At 41.2% G+C, this 19,760-nt stretch overlaps 1 protein-coding gene across 3 annotated transcripts in view; it reads left to right on the top strand.

Moving 5' to 3' along the window:
* Positions 1-19,760, top strand: part of CADM2 (cell adhesion molecule 2) — a 1,249,250-nt gene that overhangs the window by 336,068 nt on the left and 893,422 nt on the right. The window lies entirely within an intron of this gene.

Raw genomic sequence — 19,760 nt, 5'->3', positions numbered from 1 at the left:
AGAGCGAGACGGCGGGAGAAACATGGGGTGACAACTACTTCTACACGTCAGAGTCAGTCAGCCAGACCTTCTCTGACCCCTCTTAGGGCTACGGAATCCCCGTCTCCTCAATTGCCAGGTGAAGAGCCAATGATTTTGGGATCTACCTCAGCCGCAGCCCGCAGGAAGCACCGCCTAGAGATGTCTCTGTGCCTCTACTGTGGGAAGCCTGGTCACTTCGTCCGCAATTGTCCATCCAAACCAAAACTGCAGTCGGAAAACTCCAGTGCCTGAGTGACAGTCCGGAGGGTCACTCAGGCACCCAGGTACCTCCGAAAATATTTGATAAATTTTTCCTGCCTGTTACTTTGTATTCTAAGGTGATTGTCTTCTCCTGTCAAGCTATGGTTGATTCAGGCGCCGCCCTGAACTTTATGCGTACCTCTGTGGCATTGTCCCTGGGTTTAGAACTGGTTCCCCTTTTGTTTTCCTTTTTCAGTTGCAGGTGCTGATTCGGCCCCCCTAGGTGGTGGAAAAATTTGATTCCGGACCCCAGAAGTATCAATGAGGGTGGGATGTCTCCATTATGAGTTTATTTCCTTTTTTGTCATGGACAAGCTGGCCGCCGACATCATCCTGGGGTTACCCTGGTTACGTCTACACAACCCGGTATTTGATTGGAGAACCACCGAGTTAGTTAAGTTGGGTAATTCTTGTGGTTCCCACCTGTCTCAAGTAAACCCTATAGTGTGTACTGTCAGTAGTGCTTCTGATATACCTGAATACATTGCCGATTTCTCTGATGTGTTTAATGAGGCCATTGCTGACGCCTCGCCTCCTCACCATTCGTATGACTGCGCCATCGATCTCGTGTCTGGGGCCAGGTTTCCTAAAGGCCGTATTTTTAACTTGTCCCCCCCAGAATGAGAGTCGATGCGTCAGTACATACAGGACAGTCTGAGAAAGGGTCACATTCGGCCTTCCGTGTCTCCTATGGGTGCTGTTTTTTTCTTCGTGGAGAAGAAAGATGGAGGCCTACGTCCTTGTATAGACTATGGAGAATTGAATAAGATCACCATTAAGGATCAGCACCCACTTCCCCTGATCCCGGATCTCCTGAACCAGATGGTAGGCGCCCGTTGATTCTACAAAATTGACCTTCAGGGTGCCTATAATTTGATCCGGATCAGGGAAGGTGATTAGTGGAAAACGGCGTTTAACACTCCCGAGGGGCATTTTGAGTATCTTGTGATGCCCTTCGGACTGAGTAATGCCTCCGCCGTTTTCCAGAGGTTCGTTAATGACCTGTTCCGCGACCTGTTCGGCCAATTTGTCGTGATTTACCTAGACGACATCCTCATCTATTCCCTTGATTGGGAATCACATGTAAAACATGTCCGTCAGGTGCTGTCTAGACTAAGGAAGAATTATCTTTGTGCCAAGCTCTCTAAGTGTCTATTTGGAGTCAAGGAGGTTGGATTCTTAGGGTACATTCTAACTCCAGAATCGGTACAAATGGACCCTAAAAAAGTGTCAGCAGTGTTAGAGTGGGCAAGGCCCACCACCTTGAAGGAGATTCAAAGATTTTTGGGTTTCGCGAACTTCTATAGGAAGTTCATTTGTAAATTCTCGCTCATTGTGAAACCTCTAACAGAGTTAACAGAAAAAGGTGCGGATCCAACCTCCTGGTCTCCTGAGGCCGAACAGGCCTTTGTCCGGTTGAAGCATAGTTTTTCGTCTGCCCCTGTATTGGTGCACCCCAACTCGGAGCTACCATTTGTGGTAGAAGTGGATGCATCCCAGACAGGTGTTGGGGCCGTATTGTCCCAGGGTAAAGAGCCTTATACCAACCTAAGAGCCGTTGCATACTTCTCCAGGAAGTTCTCCTCCTCAGAAATGAATTACGACATTGGTAATCGGGAGCTTTTGGCCATTAAATGGGCTTTTGAGGAATGGAGACACTTCCTGGAGGGAGCCAGACACCAGATTATGGTCCTTACAGACCACAAAAATTTGCTGTATTTGGATAAGGCCAAAAGGTTAAATCCCAGACAAGCACGCTGGGCCCTGTTCTTCACCCGGTTCCATTTTGTTGTGACTTACCGTCCTGGGTCTAAAAATGTAAAGGCAGATGCCTTATCCCGAAGCTTTGGGTTTTGTGAAGCACCTGAGGTTGAATCAGAAGGTATCCTGACCCCTGGTACAGTAATAGCTAGTATATCTGTGGATCTGAAAAATGCTATTTTGAAATCACAGGGGGATGCGCCAATAGATTCACCTTCTGACAAATTGTTTGTGCCGGTAAACCTCAGATGGGCAGTTTTAAAGGAGGTTCACTCCTCGGTACTGGCAGGTCACCCAGGTAGAGCAGGAACAGGTTACCTACTTACTCGCTATCACTGAAAACATGTAGATCTAAAACTTAATAAATTTTATTAGGTATACATTAAAAATGTGGTCCACAATAAATAATTACCATATAGGTCAATCAATTAGAAACAAAACGGCACTAAACCAAAAATCCTTAGTGTGTTTCACAGATCGTGAGATGACACATCATACCCCTACCAACAAGTATATATGTCTTCCATATAAAGTGGTGGCACCTATCTGCCACCCCGGTCTCTACGCGTTTCTCCCCTCTGGGATCATCAGGAGACCAAACGGCAACAAGCAAATAAATGGGGTCAAGACTACCACTAATCAAACATGTCACTCTGGACAATAAAATATAGATAGTGGGAAAGCACTGACAAATTCAGGACACTACTATACGAGACCGTACATCTGGTCGCGGGGATCGTGAGTGGCTCTGTGTGAGCCTGTTTTATTACTGCACTGTTTGTCCATTATGACACTCTTTACCTGATTGAGTTGTGTATGTTTTTGACACCACAGAGTAAAGTAGGAATTTGTCAGTGCTTTCCCACTATCTATATTTTATTGTCCAGAGTGACATGATTGATTAGTGGTAGTCTTGACCCTATTTATTTGCTTGTTGCCGTTTGGTCTTCTGATGATCTCAGAGGGGAGAAACGCGTAGAGACCAGGGTGGCATATAGGTGCCACCACTTACTATGCAAGACATATATACTTGCTGGTAGGGGTATGATGTGTCATTTCACGATCTGTAAAACACACTATGGATTTTTGGTTTAGTGCCGTTTTGTTTCTAATTGATTGACCTATATGGTAATTATTTATTGTGGACCACGTTTTTAATGTATACCTAATAAAATTTATTAAGTTTTAGATCTACATGTTTTCAGTGATAGTGTGTCTTTTTTCACATGTAGTACACTCTTGTCCACCAAATATACAGGTGGAATTTACTCGCTCTTGTTGGTTGTCTTCTTGGCAGAATGATGTTCGAGATTATGTGAAGTCATGTGAGACCTGTGCCCGGCTAAGACCCCTAGGTCTTTACCCGAGGGTCTACTTCAACCTCTCCCTTTGCCCAGTCGGCCATGGTCCCATATTTCCATGGATTTTGTCACAGATCTTCCTCCTTCCCAAGGGAAGACTGTGATTTGGGCAATTGTGGACCGATTTACTAAGATGTGTCATCTTGTTGCACTTAAAAAGTTACGTAGCGCAAGAACAATGGCTGGTTTGTTTGTGCGGCATGTTCTTCGGTTGCATGGGATACCAATGAATATTGTCTCAGATAGGGGTGTCCAATTTGTGGCAAAATTTTGGAGAGCGTTCTGCAACATGCTAGGAATATCGTTGTCCTTCTCATTGGCTTTTCACCCTGAGACTAACGGCCAGACTGAGCGCTTAAATCAATCATTAGGACAATACTTACGGTGTTATGTTTCTGAAAACCAAGATAAATGGTCAAAGTTCCTACCGATGGCAGAATTCGCTCTCAATAACCACGTAAACACGTCAACACAACAATCCCCCTTCTACTGTAATTATGGTTACCATCCCCAGTTTTCTTCTATTCCCAATAATGAAACACAATTTTCATCTGTAGCTGAGTTGACCCAAAAATTGTGCAAAGTTTGGTGACTCTTCAAGATGCCCATCAAAAACAAATAAAATACACCAACCGTAAACGCCATCCAGGGCCGTACTACTCCGTTGGTGATAAGGTTTGGTTGTCAACAAAAAATTTGCATCTCCGTGTTCCCTCTCACAAACTTGCTCCTCATTTTATTGGTCCATTCCCCATCATCGAAGTCATAAACCCAGTGTCTTTCAAGTTACGGTTACCCCGATCTCTGCGTGTGCACCCTGTGTTCCATAAAAGTCTCCTTAAACAATATGTACCTCCTGTGGGTCCTCGTCCTCCACCTTCTCCAGTGGTAATACAAGGGGAATTAGAGTTTGAGGTGGAACGGATTCTAGATTCTAGAAAAGTGCGCAATTCCACACAGTATTTAGTACACTGGAAGGGCTACGGCCCGGAAGAGCGTACATGGGTAACTGCACAAGATCTCCATTCTTCTGATTTAATCAGAAAATTTCATCTGTCATACCCTGATAAGCCTGGAGGTCCTCGTGAGGGTCCGGAGGCCCCTCCTCAGGGGGGGGGGGGGTTCTGTTAGGACTAGGAATAAACGCTCAGGCCGGTTGCTGGGGGCGCGACAACGGCGTCCATAGCAGCCAGACTGCTGTGCATGTTTTTCACTAACTCTGCTCTGCTACTCCTTGTTGAAGCAGTGGCCAGAGTGCTCTCCCCTGGCCGATCAGCATAAGCTGTAGTAGGTTTCACTGATTGTTGATTGACAGCTGACACACCAGTCAGCTGTCAGTACCTGGGCAGGACCTGGAGTCTCAGCCCCTATCACGCCTGGGGGTTGGGACTACAGGTTGCATAAGTAACCTCCTCTTTCTTCCACCCCCTGCCTTTGAAAGTGCCTAGTTCGCTAGTGTATCTGGATCAAGTGTTTTCCCTGCTTTGTATTTCTGGTTACTTGACTTCTGGCTTCTGACTTATCGACTACCCCTTGGACACGTTTTGTACTGCACTGCTCGACTGTTACTGACCCAAATTCCTGACCTTGCTCTCATTGTGTTTTGTCTGTCTTGTTTCGTTTAGTGTTTCACTTTAGTAGATTAGGGACTGCCGTCCAGTTGTCCGTTTGCCACCTAGGGCATCTGAGGCAAGCAGGTAGGGGCAGCGGGGCGGGTGCCAGCTTCAGGGCTCACCTGTCCTTGTGTCTTTCTGTCCCTATCCTAACAACGCCATTGTGCAGCTGCTAGCAGTCATGGAAATATATGAGTGTTCTGGGGGTTATGGCCTAGCAAAGACTATAGCATTTGGAGGGGTTAAAGGAATTCCTTAGGCTTTTTTTGTCTTAAGGTTATAATACTGTTCATAAGATTATTTTCTTTGACCATAAAATAAAATACACCAATTAAATAAAAAAGAAATTAATTAAAACTCAATTGAACAGTTAAGACAAAAAGACACATCCCTGATTTAGACAAATAAAAAAAAATATATACATACATACACTATTTAACACATTTCTTGGTGGCAGCAGAGAGCACTATGTCAGACTGAAAGTAATACACCACTTCCTGCAGGACATAAAGCAGCTGATGATAGTGGTAGTGCCAAAGGCACTTCTTTCCGCCTGCATGGTAAGCTCTGCGGAGGTGTTCTCTGTCTAGTAGAAAGCTGAATATGAGGTGCACATTGCATCCAGCTTTTTTTTTCTGTCTGGCACTGAGTTCAGTGCCTGGCATAACATTAGAGAGCACTCTATAGCTATGAGTTGCTGTACTGTTCTGTCAGTGATTGGTTACTTTGTTGAATTGTCACTTCACCTAAATACTAAGGAAGCAGTCCCTGTATACTATAAAATGCATGCACTTTTAAAACAATATTTTTTTTTTCTAAAAAGAAAAGTGCTTCTTATAGTTCGAAAAATAATAATTTAATGTAAAAAAGAATCAAAGACAGCAAAAATATATAAAATTAAATACAAAAATAAAAGGAAGTTTATAAAAGAGGTCAAACGTTCCTCTATTATATCTCTTATAAATCTATAAATAAAATTGACAGCCAGTTGTTCTATTTCTACATCTCAATTGTTTATATCCCTGAACAATCTGATCCAGACATCTATTTTAGCAAAGCAGTAAAAGCTGTTGCCCTCATTATACCATACTCCGCCATCATGGAGTCTCTGTTGTACATATACTTGTTCTTCCTGTCTTTATATGGAATGCATTTGTTACTATTTTTCATCTTTTTTTGTGCCCTAACTGTGTTGTGCGGCAATCTTCCCTCATCTTCCATATTCCGTAAGCTTCTGATGGCTTTATATACCTAGGCATGAAAGTCATTGTTCTCGCAGTGTTGCTTTGGCTCAACCTGCCTCAGTGAACTCTGTATCTGACATTGTCTGTTCATTTGACTCCGAGCTTTAGTTTTAGAGTCTCCCTTTTTTTCTTCTCTTTAAACCTTCCGTGGGTGTCTTCTCTGACTCATTGAGATTTATCTCTATTCCGGTGCCAATCAGTTCTATTTCTGATGTATGTTTTGCCCCGTACTCTCCGGCTTCGCGATGCTTTTCACTAATTTAATTCTTTCCACTAAAGCCGATTCCATTTTTTTCCCATTAGGATGTGCGTCACCCTTTCCTCCGCTCCCCTTTTTGCATTCCTGTCTGGATGTGACATTCATTCTGTTCTTTTACTTTCTAAAACATTGATGTGTTGTGCTCTGTAAATCATGGTTCTTACACAACATAATCCATCTCTTCCTGTAAAAGACAGAACAATTAATCCTCAGAGTCAGTACTGCCCCACAGCTAGTGACAAAACAGAGTAGTCCCCAGCATAAAATATGGCATGTCGCTGAAACATTTCTTATAAAGTAGTAATTTTATTTGGCAACCGAACAAATTATTTTGAGATCATTCAATAGTTTCTTGGTGTAACCCTTTACAAGGAATGGATTCTATTAAATCTAAAACAAGTTCTTTCCCTTGAGCTACTTCCTGCATTATTTACCATGAAACCGTTCTGAAGACCACCTCCTTGAGAAAATATGCTCAAAATTAGATCCCTTATATCTTATGTATAGTTTAACTTCTCTAAACGAAGACTATCTTTGTGACGACCAACCTTGTTCAAGATTAGATATTTAAAAAAAAACCTTCCTTTTATCATATAGGGTGGGTTCATACTGAGGAATTCTCGCGGATAATGTCCGCGGAATTCCACTGCCTGTCCACGCGCCTTTCCACCGGCTCCATAGACACCATTCTATGGGCCGGCGTATTCCGCTATCCGCCGAAAGAAGTGACATCAGCTTTTTAAAAGGAACACTCTGGTTCCAGACTAAATTGTTCTATGCCAAATTAGCTATTTAGTTATAAATTGTGTGTTGTTAGACCTGGAAATTGTGCGCATTATGATCTCATTTTTTGTTGGTATCCAAGTAGACTCACCCTCTGGTTTAAGGGTACAAACACAGATCCCTTGCCTGCTAGTTTCTATGGGAAGACATACTTACAGCGGGATTGATATCCTGCTGCATGTATGTAAGTGACAGCCATGTTAACCTCCCACCGGCTGGAGCATACTGTACCTGCTCCACGCATCAGCTTGCTTCAGGGGTTCCCAGCCGGACGACAAGGGGTTCCCAACAGACAAGGGATCCACAGCGGATTTCTCTGCAAATTTGCAGCGAGAAATCCACTGTGGATCAGGCCTGTGTGTTTGTATCCTAACAGAGGAACCTGACATCATGACAGGTAAACTAAGCAGTACTAAAAGGGTTGTTCACAGGAGCAGAATGTTTTACGTATTTTGTACCCCAGTGTATGTCATTGGTTGTTACGGCTGTGTCTGTCTGCCCAGTATAGTATCTGACTTATGTCATTGCAATTTCCCCTTCCCCCTTATCTTGGAAGGTATACTTCTAGGAACCCAACAGATAAGACCTTTTTTGCTCCATGGACAACCCCTTTAACTTCTCTAAATGTCTATAGTGGAATTAAATGATGGTTTTGTGAAGGTTTAGGTATAAAATTGTAGGACATTTTCTAACAATCATTTCTTTACAGTCTACAAAAAATGGTTTTCTGGTGAAAGCTCAGGTATAATAGAGGTCAGGCTAAGCTGCTGCATGCATGCCTCCACCCTACTGTACCCCTCCTGCTCTGAAGGGTTTGGTTTTTCATAGAGATGAGTGAAGCAAAGCAAATTATTAACTAAATTGGTTAACAAAATTTGTAAATAATAATAATAATAATAATAATAATAATAAGAGTAAGAATGGGATGCTCACCCTCTCCCCCCCCCCCCCCCCCGTGTCCTTCCCCGTGCCTTCAACCCCCTTCAGCCCATTTAGGCAATCACTGACTGAGGGACAGTGCCACAGCCAGTAATTGGCTGAGTGGGCTGTCACTCTTGTGCTTCCAGATTAAGCGGGCTGGAGGTGGCTGAACACATGGAAGAGGACAATGAGGGAGCATGGACAGGTAAGTACAGAGTCCTTAATTTCAGTTTGGGAAGTTTGCGAAATTTGCAGTTTAGATTTGTGAACATTGTGAATTTTCAAAAGATGCACTCTCTAGATTACTCTCTAGATTCATCTCTAGTTTCTAACACTTGTTTAACAATAATGCAGGGCAGGTGGGGGGAGGAGGAGCATTCATGCATGCTGCAGAATTGCCTCTAGGACTCTTAAGCTTAGAAGGCAAACATAATTTTATAATTTTATAACGGAGACAGCTATCATATGTTTCAACACTATATCAGCTGTCTTCCCATGTCTGTAGCTTCCAGAATGATCTACTGCTGACAGATTTTCTCCTATTAAAAAAAACCCTCTTGGAAAGGAGACTGTGTAAATGGGGTCAAGCAGTATATTACATTAAGTTGTTAGATGGTGCAGACTCTGACTCATATTATTCAAGTCTTTAACTGAAAGGTTGGCTGGCGATGAATAGGCTACAATAAGTGACAATCCATACACTGTACATTTGCCAAATAAGATTACCTGATATAGTGGCAGCCAACATGATAGACAGCATACCTCTCTGTTTCCCTGGTACACATTGCTATCCATGTAGAGCAGTGATTCTTGTCTACTGCCAGACTCCTTGGCAGCTCATCTGTCTGATTTTGTGACCCCAAAAATGTTGTACCCAAGACAAGTATTTAGCCATTGTGGTAGCCATACTAGTATCTATAGCATGTTATATCAGACACTCTAGCTGCCTTTCTTTGTCATTTGACACATATCATTGCAATAGCTAAATGTTTGTTCAGTTTTACTGAGGACGATGTAGCCTGACTGCGTTAAATGACAAACCCAGCTCTGCTACATCTGCATTTCACTCTGTATTTCTGTAATATATACAATATACAATATATACTCTATGCTGGGCACAAACATGTATTTACTGCATTATGCATTTTTGTTGCAAGCCGTAGATTTCTTAATGATTGTTATCGTCTAGACAGGCTGTGAATTATGATGTTTTGCCACTTTTTATGTCTGTAGACCTTATGATGTGTATGAGATATAAATGTTTGTTTGGGATATAAAGTAAATCTGGTTTTTGAGAGACTCTGAGAAATGACACCTATAAAGATGTTTTCTGACAATCTCATTTTTTCGCTGGTGATGAAATCTTTGTACTTTTTATATGCGAGAGGTGGAATATGATACGCCTTTTTTTTTCCGTCAAACACAGAAACAAATTTTTTATCATTTAAATGGCAACCAACTCTTATACTTAGTATAAAACTACTATAATAAAAGTAAAATTTGCCAGAGCAGCTTTATCTTTTAGCTGTGCAGAATTCGATCCTGTGCTGATGGTGATACCTATCATCTAAATGTAGAGGATGCACCTTGTCATTTTTACAGGGCTGCTTATGAAAAGTTATACAGATATGTAATTTACTTCGATTTAACAATCCCAACCCTTTCCATACTTATCAGCTGCTTTATGTCCTGCATGAAGTGATGTATTCTCTCCAGTCTGACACAGTGCTCTCTGCTGCCACCTCTGTCCACATCAGGAACTGTCCAGATCAGTAGCAAATTCCCATAGAAAACCTCTCCTGCTCTGGACCGTTCCTGACATGGACAGAGGTAGCAGCAGAGAGCACTGTGTCAGACTGGAAAGAATACACCTTTTCCTGCAGGACATACAGCAGCTGATAAGTATGGGAAGACTGGAGATTTTTTTAAATAGAAGTAATTTATAAATCTATATAACTTTATGAAACCAGTTAATTTGAAAAAAAATAATTTTTACTGGAGTATTTCTTTAATCCAGACATTCACCTAATTCTCTCCTCTGCATTTCCTACAGTTCAGCCATGTCCTTCTTATATAAACTGTACATGATATCCCATGTGTGGTCTGACTAGTGATGTTGTCTTCTCCTTACTATTATGTTTATACATATACGTCCCTCCATGAATCCCAATATTTGTGTTGCAAGATATCGAGCTTAGAAAAATAAAATCATACTATTACAGTATTTTGCAGGACATGTATATTCTATAGGTCTGGCCACCCGGTGGCTGTGATGGGCACTGCAGCCTGTTGAGAGTTTTCCTAGCATGCCACAATATTGAGTTTGTATAGAGAAAAGTTGAAATATTTAACAAAATTCATAGAAAGGCAAGGGTGGACATATCTGCAAATACCACGATATCTGCAGGGAGTTGATATGCTCTTCCTTGGTTCTCTTGGGTATTCCTGTAGATATTCCAAGTCTCTCTCAATAAAAAAACACATACTGGGAGGTCAGCATGTTCCTCATAACACTGACCCTACTGTGCTTGAGATCACACATTTAGACTATAATCTCTACTGGAGACGGGAACTGATATGAGTGATGACAATCCGTGTACAGTAGTGGACAGCAACAATAAAATACTGAAAATATCACCATGAATGAGCTAGACAATCCGAAACAGCTAATAACGCATTCAGCACCACCATAGCTGTACTGTTAATAACACATTGTGTGGACAGCATGATGGATCAGTGGTTAACGTTCCAATCCTTCAAAGCCAATATGGATTTTGTACTATATATATATATATATATATATATATATATATATATATATATGATATTAGAGCCACATTGGGAACAAGCACTTAAAGGGGTACTCTGGCGGGGGGGGGGGGGGGCATTTTTTTTCCCTGGGACTGGGGATGAGGTGGCTGAGGAAAATGACCGTGACGTCTCAGGTCCGCTCAGCCGGTCAGTGGTGGAGACGGGATCCGTTTCAAGTCCACTCAGATCCCGCCTCTGTCACTGACTGAGCAGACCTGAGACGTATCGTCTCTGGCCCGCGTCAAACACCAGGAAGTGGCTGGGGACCGGAGCGCCGCTATGCAGGACCTGCCGCTGGAACCGGGGAGGTGAGTGGACGTTGTTTCCCTCAGCCACCTCATCCCCAGTCCCAGGAAAAAAATGCCACCCCCACCGGAGTACCCCTTTAAAGGGGTTATCCAGGGAGAGAAAACAATTGCTGCTTTCTTCTATAAACACCACTCTTGTCTTGTTTTCTTGTGTGGTATTGCAGCAAAACTCCATAGAAGTGAATATATCTAATTTGTAATACCACATCCAACCTGAGGACAGGTGCGGCACTATTTTTTTTTTTTTTTAAACATCTATGTCTTTTTTTAAATCGTGGATAAACCCTCTAAAGGGGTTACTGTGATTGTTTAATTGATAACCTACAGTATAATCAAGGTAGTCTATTAATATCTGATTGTGAGGGGGAGGGGCAATATCTGTTGTTTTCCAGAGTTTTAGCATCCACCTACATAGATAGAGAACATAGGTGGAAGCAGGTAACTGTGCACTGTGTAATGGCCATGCTCGGTCACTGTAGCTCAGCTCCCAAAGACTCCAATGAGAGCTGAGCTGCAGTAACCAAATATGGCCACTACACAATATATGGAGCTGTCTGCTTCTGTCCTTGTCCTCTCTCTATGCACATCCAATAGCTATGTCAAACTACTGCTAAGCACCCCACTAATCAAATATTGACGGTTTATCCAGAGCATAGGCCATGAATGGAAAATTCCCCAAAAAAAACCCTTTAACGGAAACAATCCCGTTACAGCGCTGTAAAGAGATACATTAATAGAAATCACTGTTTGTAATCATTACGACCCGATACAAGAAAGAGTTTCTAAAGTAACATAATCAACTTCCGACATTTGTAGCAGACTGCTTCCACATTCTGAAGACAATAACACCACGCTGCTTGATTGCCACCGGCAGCACAAGTCTCTATATTAGTTTCCCAGCCCATATATTTTAATGTATCAAAACACGCCTCATAAATATTAAATGGAAGTTGTTAGGCAAATGCATTGCTTTTGTCGTCTCTATCTACCGCATTGACGTCGGGGTAGAATTAATGTTCAGGTGGAGAACAAACAATACTTTGATGCTTACCTTTTATGGCATGCACAAACCTATTCCGAAATTGTTTGGCAAGGTCACATTGGATGAATAAAAACAAGTTTGACATTGTGTATTTTTTAATGTTTTTTCCATAAACCCATCTCTGTATCCCCAGAGGTTTCATAAATGCAGTGTACGGCAATGCCCAGGACGACAAATCGGTACATATTTCATTTCATAACAGCCGACACTTCCCTCATTTTGCATATTTTCCAGACCATTGATGAATTCTAAGTAAATTGCAATAAAATGCAAATAATGGAGACAGGGAGAGTCCTGTCACCTCTTGTTTGTTGCTTTCTTTCCCGGAATCTTCCATAGTGATTTTCCCTGTTGCTAGGCTATTTTTTATTTTTTAAGAATAAAATTTTTTTGTTGTTCTGAGAGCAATAATAAAACTGCTACCAATACAAGCAACCATTTCCATTGTGAGAATAGAAGGTTTGAAATATTTAGATTGGGCTAAATTATTCTCTTAAACTGTATTTCATATGAGCATTGTGCCCAGCTGCTAAATATAATGGGACCACCAAAAGCACACACAGCTATAATAGAAGGGAACAGGCATGTGGGATTTCTCAGTAATCTGGGAATAAGTACAATCCCTTAAAAAAAATGGAATACCTAAACTTAGAACTTTTGTAGACTCGAAAAGTTATTGATCCCACGGGGTCTCACTGCTAAGACCTGCAGTGATCAGGAGATATAGCCGGGAAGAGAGCACATCAGCAGCGCAATCCATTCTCCTGCCGCCTGCTCTGACCATCCAATATAGTCTCATAAACTTGCATTGATGAAAAGAGCACTATAAGAAATGTGTCAACTGCTTAACGTGAATGTGTCGACTGTCGCAGTCTCTCCTCGCCTGTATCTTCTGAAAAGAGAGTTTTAGTGACTCTTTAAAAGGGAAAGCACTAAAGATCTTACTCAGCCACCATGCTGTCACGCTGCCAGAACAAATCAATGGTTGTGCCGGAACCAGGTTATGGTCATTTCTACTGATACCCCTGATGGTGAGTGCAGTTGTCCAGCAGAAATACGTAGAGTAAAAAGGATATGTTTATAAGTTGACAGCAATGTTACTAGTTGGTAAAAATAATTGGGGAGGGTGAAAGCAATGTTACAACCAGCTTGTTAGACCTATACTTAACTAACAGTGCAGAGTCTGTCTTGTCAAATGCCTTAGAGGGTGATAATGGACCCAACATTGTTAAGTTAAAAAGTACAAATGAAAATCTATAAACAACCTGCTTTATTCATCTTAATCCGGGCAGAATATAGTTAAATTATAAGACCAATGCTTTGCATATGTGCATGTGGATTCTGTTATTTTGAATTCTTAATAGTGAATTTTGAATTCTTGATTGCCCTATAATTGTGCATGCAAAGTATGCTCAGGAGCAGGGACACCTGTCAAAGGCTCTAAAGATTTTAGTCACATCAATGGGAGCTTCAGTTCTAAGATCCTTAGCGAGAAACAGTTTGATTCCATGCACTGCCTTGCAGGTTCTACCAGAGTCTAGAATGTGGAGGTTATCTTTTATATATATATATATGGGACCGGCTTTATCAGTCTACCTGAAACGAAACCTGTCTGTTTTTGCCCATTGCAACCAATCACAGCTTTTATTTTATCATATGTTATTAAGATATGAAAGCTAAGTCATGATTGGCTGCTATGTTTCATTTTCATGCAGACTGTTAAATTAGGATCAATGGGGTCCAATGGAACAGGACAGAATCTGAAACACATGAATCCAACAGAAGAAAACACGCCTTTCTGGGACATTGAAGGCATATAAGATAGAGTTAAGGTCCCCAGTGGAAGCCTGCAAAACAAAGCAATATTTTATATTAAACTAAATGACATTGGTTATCTCTTTAGATGAGTGAATTTTGAGAATGCTCGTGTTCGTCCAAACCGGAGTGTGCAGCATTTGATTACTGGTGGCAGCAGAGTTTGGATGCAACCCTAGAAAACATGGATACATCTATAGGCCTTATTTACATGATGTTTTTTTTTATGTTCATTTTATTTTGTTTGATGATCAGAATTGTTATAACGATCATTTTCGAACATGTACGTCACTTCGTCATTTACACTTTGCGGCTGATTTTCTGTACGCATGTTTATAACTCTAGACCGAAACGTACGTAATCTGTATGCAATCTGTACACGAATGCAAATGAAATGCATAAGCAACTGCATAATTTACACTTTGCACCTAACAATCTGTACGCATGTGCATAGACCGAAATGTACTCTTCTACTGAACGTTTGTTCATGAATGTTTGGCGAACAGGAAACTATCACAATCATTTTTCGTGTTCGGGAACCAAACTGAACGTTGGAATTTTTACCCATCACTAATAGCTTTATCCATGTTTTCTAGGCAGCCTTAAGGCTGTATTCCACGGGGCGACTGGAGGAGCAAACAAGCATTCCCAGCCAGCTCGCTGACGCCGCTCGGTGGCAGCGAGCGGGTGAGTCCGGGGGGGCCACGGGAAGCTGCAGGGGGGCTGCCCAGGTGATTGCTAGATCGTCCAGGCAGCCCATAGCATACAGCAGTGGTCTGCTGCTGCCGCTCCTGTTCCACGGATCAATGGCAGCAAATCGTTGCTATATGAGTGGTTTGTCTTTCAACATGTTGAAAGATGAACGACTGCAACGATCAGCCGACATCGTTCATGTGGGCTTATTGTTGCCTTCTATTACATGGGATAATTATCGGCCGTAACGGCCAAATACGGCTGAATACGGCCGATAATCTTTCTGTGTAATAGGACCTTAAGAGATTAACCCAAGCACGCACAAGGTATGCTTATCTCTCATTATCTCCAGTGAATCATCAAAGTCCAGCGATGACACCTTGCTAATACATCTGTGGATAGGGGGATATTCTGTTTCCCTTCAAGAATTTATATACGTATTTATATATAACATAGGTAACATGTATAAATATTTGTACACATAATTATATAGTCGACCTCAACTATGTTGCTATAGTATTTATTTTTTTATTTCCTTGTTATTCTGTTTTTCTCTCCTCCAGGTGACTTACTAGTCACTTCATTTATGGCAGAGGTTTTTTTTTTTTTTAATATGAGCTCGAACAATCCATAGATGAGCTTGCTCCTTGCAACCTTGTTAGCACAGCTTCAGCATTGTCATTTACTTCACAGTACAACACACAGGTAATTATCTGTCAACACATGCAGAATTTATGCGATTGCCCATCTACTGCTGAATAAGAAGTCGAAGCAATGAAATACCCGGATCGCTGAAACGTTTACATCTGTCATGCAATGAATAGGGAGAAAGAACGAAGACTTCTGGCTTGTGCCCACTTTATGATAAATTAGGCTTATTAGGAATAGCCTCGGGGTCATCGTATGTGTAACAAGAGATTAAGTTCATCAACTTTACAATTGTTTCCCAGGGAGCAGGAAAGAAATCTAAATTAAAATTCCAGACTCACTCAGCAATTCTTTACTTCTAACGAACCTTAAGATTTTTTTTTTTTTTTTTACCTGGACTCATTAAAGAATAAAAATAAAAAAATAAAATAAAAAAAGGAAGTAATATGCCTGACAATTTAGTGTCTAAAATAATATCTCACAAAGGGGGCAGACAGTTATGATCCTGGGAGCTAATTGACTTGCAGCAAAAGAGATTTGTACATATTAAGGTATAATCAAGGTTATGCTGCCTGGGCAAGGTCAATAATCTCATAGACAGTGACAGGCAAAGTGAATAGAACTGTCACAGCGTCTAAATCACTCCACACACCAACCCTTTTTTAATGAGAGAGCTGTTAAAAAGGAACTGCACTGGATCACATATCCTTACATAATCTGTATACTCATCCTATAAAGAGTCTAGGCTATACTGAATTGAATTTATTGCAGTGTGTCAGAATAGAAATGGGCACTAGACTGAAGGAATAATTGCAATTATGTCATGTGGTTTATTTTTTGGGCAATTATTTTTTTTTCCCATTTCTCAACGGTCTCATGTTCATAACTGTATACAGAACTGTAATACAGAGCCAATACAAGTCTTACTGGGGAGATGTCACTCAGAGTGCTATACATAATAATTTAGCAGTATGGTGGCTCAGTGCTTAGCACTGTTGGCTTGCGGGCTAGAATCTGCCAAAAACAATATATAAGCAAAATCCCAAATAAAGAGTGATCCCTTAACTGATTTAATGATTTAACTGATTGCAATGGCAATGCATTGAAGTCAATGGAAAGATGGACGTCCAATGCACACAGTGTATTGAATAATGGACGTTATTACCGCGGACGGCAAAATAATGTTCTTATTCATTATTTCTTTTTTTCTCTGTTTTTCCTATTAAATTCAATGGACTTTCAATTAAGATACACCCAAAGGCCAATTAGTAACCCCAAACTAGTATAGTATACCAACAGCCATCATTGCACTAAGGGGAGGCCAGACAGCTAAATAACATTGGTTATTTTAGACCCACGCTGCGGGGGCCCCGATCAGTCAGTAACAGGAGCGTTTTTTCTTTCGCTTACACTAAAACACGGCACAATTACAGCATTGAAGGGGAAAATGGCAGCCGGTCTCATGATTACTGTGGCCCATCATTGATGGTGAGTGCCCAGCTCCTAATACCAACCATCCTTACCCTCTATGAAGCGAGCTTAGCTCTTGACCTCCCTTCTGAGAGCCTGTGCAGCAGGTCATGATGTCAATGTATGCCATCAATCCAATCCACCTTTAAGGGGTTAGGCTAAGGCTTCCGGCTCCTATACACTATTGATTACTGGCAACACATCTATCATTTGATCTTTGGAGTCACCTTCTAGGTAATCAATGAATGGTTCAGGCCACAAAACCTTCTTCAAGGTTGCAAGTCTAATGTTCATATCTAAAATGTCCTGCCACGAACTCCCGACCTTGTCCATAGAGATGAGCGAAATCTCGGCATCTGACTCCCGCTGTCTGACAGCTCCGTGCAGCGGGTGGATACAGCCTAAGGAACGCCTGGAAAACTGAGAAACAGCCTATGCCATAGGCTGTATTCCAGTTTTCTAGGTGTTCCTTACGCTGTATCCACCCGCTGCACGGAGCCGGCAGACAGAGGGAGTCAGATGCCAAGATTCATACAGTACGAACCAGAAATCCAGCAGGTTCGCTCATCTTTACTTGTCCACCAAGTAGAGTGACAACCTACTAGTAACAATAATGGGAGAAAAGGGGTCTTTTTAAACCCTTTTCTTCTAAAGGGTTTGATGAAGTTGAGTTGGGGAAAACTCAATTAACGCATGGGCAACTATTTATCAGGTCAACTATTTACAGGTCCTCTAGGAGGTCATCTAAGACTGCTAGGTGCTGACATTATCCTACAAAGGCCATTGAACAATTTATGACCCGATTCTGATCTTAAAACTGCTTAAAATTTAGAAAACTGTTTCTCACAGGGACAAATTGAATAAGGAAGACCTCAAGATGCCTGACATCATTGAACATATCTAAATAATTTTTTAGACCTAGTTATTTGGCAGAGCTACAACTACTGAGCAGAATGCGTACATCTGCTTTATTTTCATTCTGTTGAATGTAAATACTTGTAGGCAGCCACTTAAACATGAAAAAGAGTCAAGTAAAATAACCACAAAAAGACATTTTTAGCGACACAATGTATGAATAAACACACTACATTAAAATAATGGCGCACTCAGTGAAGTAAATGTCTCTCTTTAAAATAAGCACATGCAATCTTACATGTTAATGTACAGGCAATGTAGGTAGAAGCAGGATAAGTTGTTACAATGAACGGAAGGTAACTAGGTGTCTGAAAAATGAATAGCAGTGTTAATGATGTGTGCTTTTATGCTATCAATTGTACCGGTCTAAATATAAAGCACTTAAAGGTTACATTAGACGTTTACTTAACATAGACTCTGATAGAAAGTATTCAGTAGAGTTAACGCCTTTACAGCTGGCAGAATCCTTTACTGAGTCTCGCATTCAGAAATGTTATCTTGTGTTTTATTTTGTTTTCACTTTTCTTCACTTGTTTTTATTTAGTTTGAGGTTGATAAAAACATAATATATAGAGATGAGCGAACCGGGTTCGGGTTTGAGTCGATCCGAACGCGAACATTCGTTATTGGATTAGCGGGGGCTGCTGAACTTGGATAAAGCTCTAAGGTTGTCTGGAAAACATGGATACAGCCAATGACTAGATCCATGTTTTCCAGATAGCCTTAGGGCTTTATGCAAGTTCAGCAGCCACCGCTAATCAAATGCCGAAAGTTCCATGCTTGAGGTTCGCTCATCTCTAATAATATACTAAGTAGTATTTTGAGAGTCCAAGATTAGGTCCTTATTTAAAGGGGATGTCTCACAAAAGTGAAGAAAAAAAATGCAGACAGGCAAGGAAATAATAAACAATGTAAACTTACCTATCCATTGTGCACCATAGCGCTACTCTGGGGTCCCGTTCACATCCGACGGTGACCTACAGCTATCCCAGGTCACCGCCCTTGTACCTGACTGGCTAAGCAGGCAATCGCTCAGCTGGGCTGAGATGTTGCAGCTGGAAAAGCCAGGTATGTGACATATCCGTTTTCCAGCTGAAGCTGACAGCCGGCAGCCAGCAGCGGGACCTGAGAGCACAGGGACAGGTGAGTTTACTGGTTTATTATTTTCTCACACACCCCTGCCTGTCTTTTTTTTTTTTCATTTTCTTGAAACTTCCTCTTTTAAAATGTGATAAAAACATCTCCAAGCATTGGTTAACATTTTACTTTTGTAAAAAAAAAAATTTTTCCCAGTCTTTCTCCCCCAAAAATGTAGAAGTTAAAGGATTTTAATGATGGATAAATCATATGTTATTTTCAGGCTTTTTTATTTTTTTTTATGTTCTAGTCCGTAGTTGCCAAGTTTTCAGTCTGGCCACTAGGTATAATATTAAGCTGACACTTCCTGAGTTCCTGTATGTGATGATAAGGAGGAGGCTGCTAAAAAGGGATATGTACACGGCCCTGGTAAGGAGCAATTAACACCTGCCTTATAAGGGTTTTTGCCTTGCTCTGGATCAACACAATAGGGAAATTTGATATGTAACTAAGAAATAGATAGTTTTAGTAAATCTGGGCCATATTCTCTCTCTCTCTCTCCCCCCCCCATGACAACCTTTAACATTATCAATTTCTTTAAACTGGCATCTGGTAAGTCCAATGAATTCTGAAACATTGATTATTTTTAGTTATTGCTGCTCTGCGATTAGGACTCATATATATTATAATCTTATTGTCTTGTACAATATTTTTGGAAGCAAATAAAAAATACTTAAACAAAAATCAAAGCATTACC

This window comes from Dendropsophus ebraccatus, chromosome 11, assembly GCF_027789765.1.
Source record: "Dendropsophus ebraccatus isolate aDenEbr1 chromosome 11, aDenEbr1.pat, whole genome shotgun sequence".
NCBI lineage: Eukaryota > Metazoa > Chordata > Amphibia > Anura > Hylidae > Dendropsophus > Dendropsophus ebraccatus.
This window is presented reverse-complemented; position numbering and strand designations above follow the sequence as displayed.